Source organism: Fringilla coelebs (genome assembly GCF_963513975.1).
Source record: "Fringilla coelebs genome assembly, chromosome: 1".
NCBI lineage: Eukaryota > Metazoa > Chordata > Aves > Passeriformes > Fringillidae > Fringilla > Fringilla coelebs.
Genome location: NC_140028.1, coordinates 89,847,409 through 89,860,600, shown reverse-complemented (window position 1 = coordinate 89,860,600; position 13,192 = coordinate 89,847,409). Strand labels below are relative to the sequence as shown.

Here is a 13,192-nt window from a genome sequence, read left to right as displayed (position 1 = left end):
ATATCCATGGACCAGAGCCAGACCATTAAGAGCACTGGTACTTACGGGGTAAGCACCTCTACTTGCACTCCCCAGCTGTCCCAATAACACCACAGCAACAGAACTGAGGGTGGGAAAATCTTGCTCCCCAAACCCAAAGCAGACAAACTTGGTTTCCCAGCACACACACCACTCACTTCTTTTTATAGACTGCTTTTCTCTCGAATGCAAAAGTAAATCCAGCTCAGATGATTTCCCTGTCTTAACTTTTGTACAAGAGGAAGACAGAAAGCTAAAAAAAGAAAATTAGACGCTTCATGAAATCCGTGATTAAGACACAGAAACTATCAAGACAGATGGGCTGAAACACTCAGGGAGCTTCAGTTCAACAACCCATGTTTTTCAGAGATCTACAGTACGCTATTGTCTTCTCTGTTTAGAGATTTTAAATCCCATTTTTCATTGCAGTAATGTAACACCATTTCTAAACTTGGACTACACTTATTGGGTAGTCCAAAATAAACCCCAATATTTACTCAACTAGCACAAGGCCCTAGCACCTAACTACACAGTTTTCCCCCCCTCTTCGCTTCTTTTTTTTAGGGTGCGGGCAATGGTCACAGCTGCTGGCTTGTGAGCTTGCTGGGGAGGCAGAGCAGGGTGACTGCAGATGGGGGGAAAGTAAGAAGCAGCACCCAGCAGCTCCCTCTGCTCTGCTGCAGGCTTTGCTGCCGTGTTTGCCCACGGGAGGAGCTGCTCTCACTGTCCTTAGCAGGGTATTTCACGCACACAGAAATACGAGGCCAGCCACGCACAGAACTCCCTCTTATAAACGTTTGTCTCCCAAGGGCGAGAAGCAGAAGCCAACACTGCACACTCTGAAATGAGGAGCCAAATGCTTCTAGCAAGGGTGATCTTCCCCTCCACAAGCTCCTTGCTCACAGCAAGGACTCAGGCTGGTTCATCCTGCCACAGGATCTCTTCTTCCCTCAGAAATTGAGTCCTCTTTTCTGTGCAGCACGCAAAGCAGTCACTCACACAGGAAAAAAAAAAATAGAAGGGGCAGGGAAAAAATAAAAAAGGAAATCTGTGACTCTGTGCTTGGCAAAAGCCAGCGATCAGCAACAACTGCCGAAAGCTGAGTCACTTTTTTCCCTTCCACCTGGCAAGTGGCTGCCCCGATCCATTCAGCAGAAAGCCTCTTTCCACCAAAACTGGCATAAATCTGGAGTAATTCCCTCCATTTCAATGGAGCTGCTCAGGATTTATGGCAGCATGACACAACAAGCAGAATCCTGTGTGCTGAGAGCTACAAACCCTGGTTTTCCTGCAGGAGACGGTGCTGCTTTGCTCTTCAGGCTGTGATGCCAACCATGCAACAGCATTGATGCCACGGCTTGTTCTATTTTTCCTGATGCTGTCATCTCCAGCAGATGCTCTGCAAGCAGGACCTTTGGAGAAATCACCCTCTTTCACACACTGCAGGAGAATTTTGACGACCAGAACATTTATTAGCTTGAATTAATTATTTTTTCAGATTTCATTTTTCCCCCCCAGATTTCATTTAATGTTTTAATTTGGTTTAGCAAAGATTTATAAAATTATTATTTTTTAATGTCTCGCTGGGCTGTGTGAAACAGAGTTCAGAAGACAGCAGAAATATCTTCTGTGCAGATGATGTGTGAATAAGTAAGGGATGAGATCAAGATTTAAGGAATACCAATCAGCTTTACCAGACAATAATCTACTCTATTTATGTTCTCAGCTTAAGAAAAAGCATTGCTAGGGGATTTATGCATGCACTGGAAGGTTTCTAAAAGCAGGGAAAACCCTGAAAAAAACTACCTAATAATCCCCTCAGTATGCAATGCAGTGGCAAGCAGAATAAAAAATGGCAAATGAACACAACCCCCAACCTTTGAAACAGGGCTATTCCAACTGAAAAGAGCTTCAGCTTTACAGGAAACACATCACCTATGTAAAAAAAAAAAGCATTCATACATATACCAAGGCACTGACAGGGTTTTTCTAAACAAATGCAATGAGCCTTGTCTGTCCTGGCTAAGTACATTTACAACATTCAAGCACGGGATGTAGCTGCCTAGAAACAGCAGTGTTCATGTCGTCCTTTCAATATGGGGAACACAGTGTGCTATACAAATATTAATTTAGCCTGAACAACCAGTGAGGTATGCAAATATTACTCCCAGCTTCAACTGGGATTGATTTGAACACAGAGGAACAGCGAGGGGGATTTTTAGCAGTGCTTTAGGAAGCCAGCTCCCAGCCAGGGAGAGCTGGAATCTTGCACGTCTGCAAGCTCTTTCAGAAGCCCTGCCCCAACCAACCTCCTAGACCTGCCTGTTCTCTTCAGGCGACCCAGATGAGCAAACATTTTCTGTGTCCTGACTGGTTATGCTGCCAAATTCAACAAGGCAATTGTGCAGACATGGGTACACTGTGCAGCACCTCCCAGGTCCTGGTTTTTACATGGTTCAAGAAAAGCCACCACAGCTACTTAACCAGACAAGAGGAACTGCAAGAGACTCCTGCTGGGTACCACTACTGTCCAAAAAGCACTGATGGTGTAAAAGCAGAGAAAAGCAGCAGGAGTTTCAGCAGCTGACACTGGCTTCTTGTTTACTGGGTAAGTTGCAGAACCCCTGGGGCTCAGCTGATGAGGACAGGGCCTGAGCAGCAGTCCAGCAGGTCTCACTGTGTTTTTTGCCTTTTTAAAGTTCCACCTCTAATAGGGGAGGAAAGAAACATTTGTGAAGTCAAGCAGACAAGAAAAGGAGAGCTGAAACAATGCAGATCTAAGTGACCTGGAAAGAATGATCTCCTGCACCATTTTTTTCTACCATTCCACAGAATAGCAGTAGAGGAAAGTGAAAGGCAGACAATTGGGTATCTCAAGGACAGGGCACATAGAATTGCAACTGAGCACAACACCTTTAGAGCAGCAGCTCAAAGAAAACAATTCTCACAGCAACCATGATGCTGAAGACTATTCAACTCTCTTCCTCAAGAGCCTTGGTTTTAGCTTTTTACAATTCTGGCAATTAAGCAAATTAATATTTTAATAGAAAATGCTTAACATAAACATAAAGTATATTTTAAAATATTTTATTTAAAATCCTGTGATATCTGCTTCAGACTGATATTTTGAGGGCAAGTTTCAGGGAAAACATCAGCCATTTTGGAAAGCAGGCAAATATGTATCACTGACTGTTAAATTTACTGCTGCTGCTGCTAATTTACTTAGATATAAAAATGGCTTCAGGCTCTGGAGAAAGTCTGAAAATTTGGAAGAAGTATTATGCTGATCAGAGATGTGTTCTTAGCTATCCCTGTGAAAAAAATCTCCTATATTTGGTTAATTTTTAATCTTGGGGGTGGGAGGCCAGCAGCTCAATCTTCAGACCTTTCAGCAATGCAAACTTCACACCCCAGGCTTTGACACAGCTCTACATGGGCCACAGCACCTATGGAAGGACCTGTCTGCATAGGTTCACTGCAGAAGAAAAGACTGAGCTCTAAGTAGTTTTGGGATTTCTGAAGTCAAGAAACCACAGTTACTAAAGAAAGACACTGTACTTCAATGTACTATTCTTTACCTGAATATGTACAGAAAAGCAAAGAAACAGTTGGAGCTTCTAGGTTGATTTTTTTTTTTTTAAGAAAGAAAATCCATACAAGCAGCAAAGTGCAAGCACTTAAAAAATCCCCACCACAGAACTTAGCAGAGTAAATATTTTCTGGTAACCCAGCGTGCCAGCATAGAAGATTCATGGTCTGCTGTTCTCTAAAGCATCCTTCTCTTTCAGGAGCAGCACTCAGAGAGGGTGACACAATGCCAAGTTACTCTTCCCTGTATTCCAAGGCACCTCCACTCAAATGCCCCCAAATCCCATTTCTTCCTTGTCAGAAATCTTTGTTAACAAATTTCCCTTTTCGTTTATTTTGTGAACTGTGCTTGTCTTTTTTTGTTTGTAAACAAAGAAACAAAGAAAAAGCCAGAATGTAGCAAGGCTCTGCCAGAACTCAATTAATAAATAATGAGCATCGAGTGGTTTTGATCATTTCCTTCTGCGTGAGCCTCACAAACTGACAGTAAAACAGCATATGACCCTTTACAGAACAATTTTGCTATCACATCACATTACATCCTCCCTGGAAATTAAGAACACAAATTTGCCATTTTGAATGGGAACGGCCCATCCAGTTTGGTTCCGTGTTATGCGCTGGGAAGTCCAGAGCCAGCTGCAAGCCAGCACAGCAGGATTTGCAAAGCATCCATGTAGCCACACAGCAAACCCCAGCACAGCCTGCATTAACTCTGTCATTATACAGGTGTGACTTACACTATTTTGTTGGGCTTTTTGAAAGACATAACTTGAGCTCAAGTTCAAGCAATTCCTCAGGATGTACGAATCCACAGGGATGGGAAAAGCAGGAAAGGTGAGGAGTAAAGACACCCTATCCTGTTGCTACATCTGGAAGTATAGGGATGCAAGAAGTTACTTTCATATTCAAAACTGGAAAATGGGAAAAACAGGAATAAGAGGTGTTTAAAGAAGGAAGAGGCTGAGATCTGCCGAAAAACCGTGTTCGGTCATCTGGAAAAAAATAAAAAAGGATGGCTAGAGAGCACATTTTGCCACAGAGACAGTGCAAGGGAATAGAGAAACACACAAACAGAGACAACTACATGAGCAGTTTCCAGCATTGTGTTTAAAAATAGTGGCCAGGAAGACAGATTCTCATTCCATCTTTGTTGGCATAACTTTACTTGAGAGGAATATGCTAAATTTGTACCAGCCATAGATCTGCATCCTTCATTTATAAAGAGACAAAACCCAGTATTAATAACACCTTTCTGTGTCCTGGTGTTTATGAGCACACCATCTGTTTGCATTTGGAAACTGCCCACCATACATGCTAAATTGTCAAAGACACATGAAGTGGGCGAAAAGTTAATATTTCCATGACTTCAGCCCTAATTTGACTAACACCAGCACCAAGTGATCTCCATCCAAAGCATAAACATACTCCTTATAAACTGCTTAAATGCCAGTACTCTAAAGGCACAACTGTTCATGTGTTGTAATCTCTCTAATGAATAAAATTCAGCTGCATCCACAAAGAAAAGTAATGTTTGTTGACACATCACCGAAAGGAAGCAAATAATGGCTCACAATACTAAGAAACCTGATGAAAATGGAAGGGAAATTACCCTCTGAATAATTTTGCATGACCCATAAATTTTAGTGGGCTACAGGGAATACAAACTCAATCGTTCCATGTTGTTCTCTTGCAGATACTTTCATTTTTATATGTATACATAGATACACTTTTTAAATGCACATTTACTCTCTTTTTCTAACTGTTTAAATTGCTTTGGGTGCAAAGGAAAGACTGAATTTGGACTCTTGGATGAATCACATGCACAAACTTTCTGAAAAAAAAAGCATGTGAATAATAAAATAAACAAAACAAAAAAGAGGATAATTTTTCTTCCCTGTCTCTTTAAGATACTGATGCTTTTCAGCCACACGGTGAATGCTTCATTCAAATAACAGAACATGGATTTCTCTTAGTAACTGCAGCTATAATTGTAGCAACTGTTTATACTGCTTCCATCCTATCAGTGTTACAATTGTCCAAAGCAGAAAGCAGAACACTCAACTAAATTGCCCTCATTTCTTATAAACTCTTTTTTTTTTTTTTTTTTTTTTTGATTACAGAAAAAAATATCCAAACTCCTTCAGAATGTTACCCCTCTCTTCCGTTACCTCCTTTTGCTCTTGCTCCTTTGGCACCAAGAACATGAGAAAACAACACTGCTTTCCTTGCCTTCAATGTTTGGCAGCCTTTTCTTAAACAAAAACACTCTGATTCAGTGGATGCTCTGCCCACTATTACAAATAACATGCCCTTTCCAAAAGTGAATCTCTTAAGGACAGTGTGGGGTAGCTTTATCTGCAGTCATTCACCAACTAGTATCCCATTTAGGATCTAGTAAGATCTGGCTCTTAGCATCTTCCTCTGCTGTGTATGGCATTTGCATGCATATTATGCAAAACAGGGATGACAATAAATGGCCTGGGTTGTTGTGTTTACTCATACACAGAGAACATATCTCTCATGTATTCTCACTATCATGAAAAGGCACAGGCATGAAGAGTCCATCTCTGCATGGAAATAGCATGTTGGGCAGAGGGGAGGCAGTAACAAACCCAACTTCACTTACTCTTATACTGACAAGAAGAAAAAACTCCTGCATTGTCAAAATGCTAGACAAATTGTATCACTTAAAGCAGTTGCTACTCCTAGGTTTCAGTATGCTTCACTGGAAAGCAATTTTTTAATAGCATTATTAAGGTATCACACCATGATTTATTCTTATGTGGTTTTCAACTTGAAGTGGTTTTGCCTGCTGCATTTACTTTTTTGGCTTTAAGGAAGGGTGGCCCAATAATAATTAAATTTAAAAAACCAAACCCAGCACAAAATATAACCGCTTTGATTTACAGGGTCAGAGAAAGAGCTTTGAAATGTCCAATAAATCCAAACACTATTTCCAGTCTTCCTTCTCGTTCACTCACTATTCTGCGTATTTTCCTTTTTACCCTTGAATAACATAGGAATAAGCCAAGCATATTCCATTTATCTGCTCATTACATAACCTATTCCTGCTGTATTATCATTCTATACTTCAATAACTGCGCACATTCTTGTTACCCCATCACAATAAACCATCAGAACAAGGAAACAGACTTCAGTGTGTGGGTCTCACATTTTGGCAGGTTTAAGAAAGACAGGAAAAAGGGAAGAGGGGGGAAAAGAGCAGAGGAGAACAGGAGGGAAAGACAAAAGCAGGGCTTAGCCTTTCGCATGGGAAGGTATGCCAGAGGACAACCACAGTGCTTCTCAGCAAAGCTCCAGAGATCCAGGTCTGCAACAAGCTATGTGCTGAGCACTGGTATGGAGTGCTGAGCACCAGCTGCTCCCACTGCAGCAAAGCAGATCACTGCCTCACTCAGGACTGAGCTTCTGTGTCACAGACCCTCTCACTTGCTGCTGCCCCCAGCACATGGCATGCACCAATTGTCTTCCACAAGGGCTCCCAAGCCCCTTGGTGACACCATCGCATGAAGACCCTCACCTACAGCACGTGACAGGGAAGTGACCACTGTCACTGAGACCACTGTGGCAAACATCATGATGTCAGCTCTTTGACCCTGACACAACAGTCAAACACAGCAGCGATACAGAAGCCATTGTTTTAGCGATAAAATGCTAAGAAAGTCTAGGAAAACTATAAACTTAATCACCTAATTAATGAAACTAAACTCAAGTAATCTTCCCTCTTTAAAAACTCTGATGGAGCATCAATTACCTTCAGTCACTTAAATGAACAAAGTTCTCTATGGTGTTACTTCTCAACTCTCACAAAATACTCCTGGAAGTTTTTCGAGCATTATGGGAACACCTGAGTGCACGTGTTAAAATGCACATTTAACGAGCCTGGTTCTTCTCTCAGTGAAATCAGCTGCCCTTAATTTAAACAGCAGGAGACCTGGGCCTTTTCCACTGCCATGTTCCTTATCAGAGCTCTATAAATGTCACATCTTTATTTTATTAGTGAAAGACATATTTTATAGATTAACAATAAAAGCATTCTTGTATGTGAGTTTTCTAGCCCCTGTTGAGACTCTGAATTCTTGAAGGTCAAATAAAGCAGTCCATAGGAAGGGGGAGAAGAAAATGCTCTGCAATATCCTTTTAAAGAGCCTCCACAGCAAAGAGAGAATAAATAGCTGATTTGTTACATGGCTTTGAGGGCAGCCACAAATGCTAAGACCACAGGTAAATGAATCTGGTCATAAAAGGAGCAGCAGCTCATCCAGTACCGTATCTACATTAGTTAACTTTCTTTGTGATTCAAGTCCAAGACTTTGCATTGTTCTATTTCCGCCTATTCCTCTGCTCTGGATTCCCTTTGTGACACTTTTATCAATGGAAAATCGAGGGAGGGATTTCCAGCTGAGAGCCCAACAAAAAAACAGGAGGTTCAGTCTGGTTTTCTCACTTGCGCTGCAAGAACCATTTCAGCACTAGTAATAAAAGCAAAACTACACAAAGGGGAAAAAAAAAAAAAAAAGACATGACCTGAAATTATTTTAGCATCATAAATACTTTACCGCTCTTTATTCTGCAGCATGATTAGTGTCACACATTGGCACAATAATTTGCTAGCTTAAACAGAGCTCCTTGCAAATAACGAATTTGTATTAAGGGCTGCTGTCAGTTAGAATTCCAGGGAAATACAAAGGAAAAGATAACAGTGCCATTGGTCAGATCTACTCTTTGTTATGCCCTTGCAATTTGGACAGATTTGTAGCTGCAGTGTCATAATATTAAAAAGTCTGACTGCGTCCTCTGTGAGTGGTAAGGAAAATACACCCAAACAACAAGGGAAGGCAAGCAGCACAGTGGGATGGATTGAGCACAGGGTCATCCCCATGGCCTCACCTGCAGGTGTCATTACAGCAGCCCTGGCGCTGCCACAACCACAGCCAGTCAGGTGCTTAGTTTAGTTGTAACCTGAGGAGGTGTCTTTGAAAATGAGATAATTTGTACTAACAGGATTTTCAAGGTAATTTTCAGGGGATAGATTTGGTATCATTTAAGACCAGAAAAGACTAACAATCATACTTTTAAACATTATGGCAATACAGACCATTAATCTTGGGAGGCACATGGTATAGTAACAAGAGAGTAACAACTCCCATGCATTTATGTGAGCACCATTGAACACAGACAACACGGTCCTTGAAGTCCAGAGCTATTTTCATACACCGCCAAAGAGCTCCAGACACCACCACCTTCTCAAACAAAAAATGTCCCAAGGCTTTCAATAGTCAATTATCCAACCACTGCAGGCTCTGCTAGCATCCTAAAGACAAGTGAAATATCTTTCTCTTGTTCACATGTGTAGTCTGTAAGGGCTCTGCAGAGAGAAGTACCTTTTTGTTTCAGTAAGAAGTGGAGGAAGTTATCATCATCTCAGCTGCACAAGCTTGTCAAAACTGCAATAGGGCAAGAAGAGAAAAGCTGAGAGTAAAATACAAGGGTGGAGAATCAAATACAAAGACTGTCTTCTTAAAGATAGAGAATACGTAAAGATGTGCCTTAAATTAAAAAAAAAAAAAATTGGCAATCACCATCATGAAATAGCCTCAAAGTTCAGAAGGCATCTGAAAGAACATTGTATGGCACCCAAATTCTCTTCTATTTTTTTGGTCAGTTGGAAGAATATTTTCAAAAGCTCACATGGATTTCAGGTACCTAAACCATAACGAATTGTAAACTAGGAAACCTTGAGAACTTACTGCTAGCATTCTCTGAATCTGTAACACAGACCTGTTACAGGGAACAAGAGTTTGGGGAGAATCGCATACCAAATACCTGCCCTGTAGGTACCCCCAACAAGACAACATTGTTCTCATTCTTGCCAAGCAAGAAGGGATAAAATACTTGCAATGTTTTTGATGAAACTGCTGAGGAATTGTCTTCATTCCTAATGCCACAAAACCCAAAGTTTTTAAAACAGGCTACTATTTAAACCCAGTTTTACACTGAGCTTTTTATGTCCTCCCTAAGTCAATACATAAACTTCATAAATGATCAGGCAAACCCAGAGATCTGAGTTATATGTCCAGCTCCAACCATTTACTTTATTGTCTTCCACAACATACAGAGCAATTCTCATTAAGTAGCTGAATGTGTAAAAGCTCAGTAGAGAGCTAAGAAGTTCCTAAAACAAAAATAATCTATGGGGCAAACTATGTGTGAAAAAAATTAATATAACTTGCGTGAAGTCAAATGAAGTAACTGAAGGAAGTCTATGTGATCCCAGCAGACACAATCTATACCACATCACTGACAAATCAAACAGGAGGAAACATCCTTGAAAATATTCAGCTATTTGGAGTTTTCTCAGCTCCAAATCCAGACAGCAGCACATGAGTAGGTTACATTAACTAAATCCATCAAGAAAATCTCCATATAATGTCTGATCATTGCCTAGGGTCTGGTTTTTCACTGTGGCCAATCTCTGAGAAAGACATCAGAAAAGCAAAAAAACCCACACAACACTAAAACAAAGAAACAAACAAAACCACAAAAATACAATCAAACAAATAAAAACCCCCACAAAACAAGGGAAAATAGCACACACACAACTCAGACCTAATAACTACAAGCCAAAAAATAAAGTGAAGGAAGAAATCACTTCCCATCCCTGCAGGTAAGGTCGAAGTTCTCTAGCACTAGATTTGAAAACAATTAATATGAGACCAACAAGTTAAACGGTCTTAAAGGGTCTTTTTAATTTATTAAATATATTTTGCTTTAATCACATTAATTTTTCAGAAATGTACAATAATCTTTGTGGTTTAAAATTACTTTGTATTCATTTTTTAATGGAGAGTATTTTTATTCATCTAATACATTATCCTTTCAAGAAAATTATCATACTTGACTACAAGTACTTAACGGGGCACTAATTAATACTCCTATTTCTCCTCAGTTAAAACTCCTTTGAGAAATGAGGTCAGAAACCTGGTTTAACACAGAAGACACTTCTCAGAGGCTAAAGGGGGAAGGGACTCCACGGAGGACACCCCCTTTGAACGCCAACGCCCAGCCGGTCAGCGATCGCTCTGGCCGAGCCCGCAGCTGATGCTAAGCCCCCGAGCAGCAGCTGGCCCGGCAGCACGTCCCTCTGCCCCGCACCTCATGGACGACAAGAAGGAATTCTCCCACTTCTTGTTGTTTAACGGGGTGAGTTTTACTTTCCCCACTCCCGTCCGCTTGCGGCAGGCAACCTGCCGAGCTCTCCCCGGGAGCGCGGCCGAAGGGTTTGTCCTCCCTCCCTCCCACGGCCCGAAGGGTTTGCTCCCTCCCACAGCCGGTGCCGCTGCAGCCACTTGTTCCCCGCGCCGTGACACAAGGACGGGCGGGCGGCTCCACCTCCCTCGGCGCAGAGTCCCCGCCTGAGCCGCGGCGCCCTGCCAAGGCTCCTGCAGCGGCTGTGCCCCGCCAGGAACGCCGCAGGAAAACGCGGGTTACAAACACCTCCCGGAGCTGTTTCGGACTCGGGGAACTGCTGCGGGGTTAAAGGGCCAAAGCAGAGACCACGCGCAAGCGTTTCGGAAGCTCTCAGGAAATTTGCAGACACTCACCCATGGACTTCACATTTGGGTTCGCTCCGCATTGTCTACTAATTGCAATTATCTAAGAGCGGCTCCGCGATGGGAGGAGGGGAGGAGAAGAAGGCTTCCTTTTGGCACAGCTTCTTCAGAGTTCAAAGGACACATATGGCCTGCAAACACAGCGCAGGGAATAATGTAAAATTAAAGGAGGGATGAGAGGAAAATGAGAACGCAGCAGGGACAAGCGCTGTTCTGGATCTGCTTGACTGGAATTTTAAATAAAGAAACAGGAGGGAAAAAACCAACAAAACCCCCAGACTTATTTTAATTCCACATCTGAACAGAAGGAGGGATCACAGGAGGGGGCCCACATATGAAGGGAAGACCTCTGGGGAGCAGAACCTGAGCACTTCTGCGTGGGGCAGAGACCCCGAGCCCTACGGCCCCAGCCCGGCAGCAGGACCCAAAGGACTGCCCAGAGAGCAGGGCTGGAAGCTGCCAGAGATACAGCGCTTCAGGAAATGTACGACCAACACCTCCAAAGAGACAGGACGGGTTCACTTCAGAATAAACACGTGTACAGTACCAAACCTGCAGGGAAGGACAGCCTGTCTACCCACAGAGTAAAGCGAGGAAAAATAAAAGAGTCCAAATAGCGCAGGTCCCAATTTCCCTTGCGGTGCTCGTCTTGCCACACAAAGAGAGCCACACAAAAGTCAGCAGCCGGCTAGATGGTGCCTGTGTCCATGCCAAAGGCTGACACCTGCTTGTGGCCTTGTCTTTGTTAGGGCAGAAACCAAAGGCTGTTCTTCTCACTGCAGGGCATATCAAGCACAAAAAGAAAGAAATAAACAAAACAAAACAACAACAAAAAAATCCACAACAATTCTCGGTTGTAATTTCTACATAATTATTGCACAACAACCACCCATAATGAGAGAATGAATTTATAACCACACACAAGCTATATTTACCAGTGGACTGGTTACAAAGCAAAACAGCAGGAAACCACAATGTGTGTCTTCATCTTAGCTCCTCAGCAGTGGTGCAGAGCAAGGCTGCCCCTGCAGCAAGGCAGGCTGGGCAGGTGAAACCCAGGCACAACCACTGAAGAGGAGCACAGCCTTATGGGGACAGAACCTGGACCGAGCAGGGCACAAAGATGCTGCCAGATCGTCAAGGGAAGCTATGTAGAGGTGCAGCTAGAAAGACTTGTTTTTCCTCAGGGTTAAACAGTCAGCCATACCAAGAAAACTGAAGGGAGTCTTGCCTCCTTCCAGAAATTTTGATACCTAGGCAGAATTTTAAAAAAAACCTAACAAAAAAACCCCAAATTTAAAACCACCCCACAACTGGACATGCAGCTCCCTGTGCAATCAGGATCCAGGAGATGAACCACCCCTGCCCCTTGAAATGAACAGCCACTTGCAGACAGCACTTTGTGCTCTTCTCCCATCAGCTATTCAAGTTCGCCCCACAGCAAAACGGGCACAATTCAACCCAAACTGGGACAGTGGGATTGTGCCACAAGAGGAGGCTTGACGAGGTCAGCAGCTGAGCCCCAGATGACAACTTTTCATCAACTGGGGAGAGTTGATTTGGGTCTGCCTACCAGACACCATAAATTGCTGAGCTCGGGGGACCTTCACCCCTTCAACACTGCTTTTCAGGCAAATTTGGCCAAAACTGCCTCGCAACCTTGGAAGTTACTGGGCCAAGTTAAGGAAAGACAGGCAGCACACTCACAAGAGGCCCATTTCCTCAGGCTGACATCATACAAGCAGGCAGCATCCCTGCTGCCAGCAGTACACCCCTGACCACCTTGCCCCAGCTGCTCCTCCTCACCTCCCTCTGTGCCAGTACAAACCCTCACACTTTCCAGGCCAGCATGAGAATGATGGCGAGCTAGATCCAGGAACAGATCCTGCTGAAAACTTACCTTTTTCTTTTTTTTTTTTCCCAGGGATTATTTTTAACTTGGATCCTTTCCC

At 42.9% G+C, this 13,192-nt stretch overlaps 1 protein-coding gene across 4 annotated transcripts in view; it reads right to left on the bottom strand.

Annotated features, from left to right (window-relative positions):
* Window positions 1-13,192, bottom strand: part of ATXN1 (ataxin 1) — a 215,575-nt gene that overhangs the window by 129,720 nt on the left and 72,663 nt on the right. For 2 of the 4 annotated variants that reach the window (XM_084215223.1, XM_084215224.1), the window contains exon 4: window positions 11,232-11,371. The exons of the other annotated variants lie outside the window; for them this stretch is intronic. The gene's annotated coding sequence lies outside the window, so the exon portion shown is untranslated. The remainder of the gene's footprint in view (window positions 1-11,231; window positions 11,372-13,192) is intronic. 4 annotated transcript variants of the gene reach the window in all.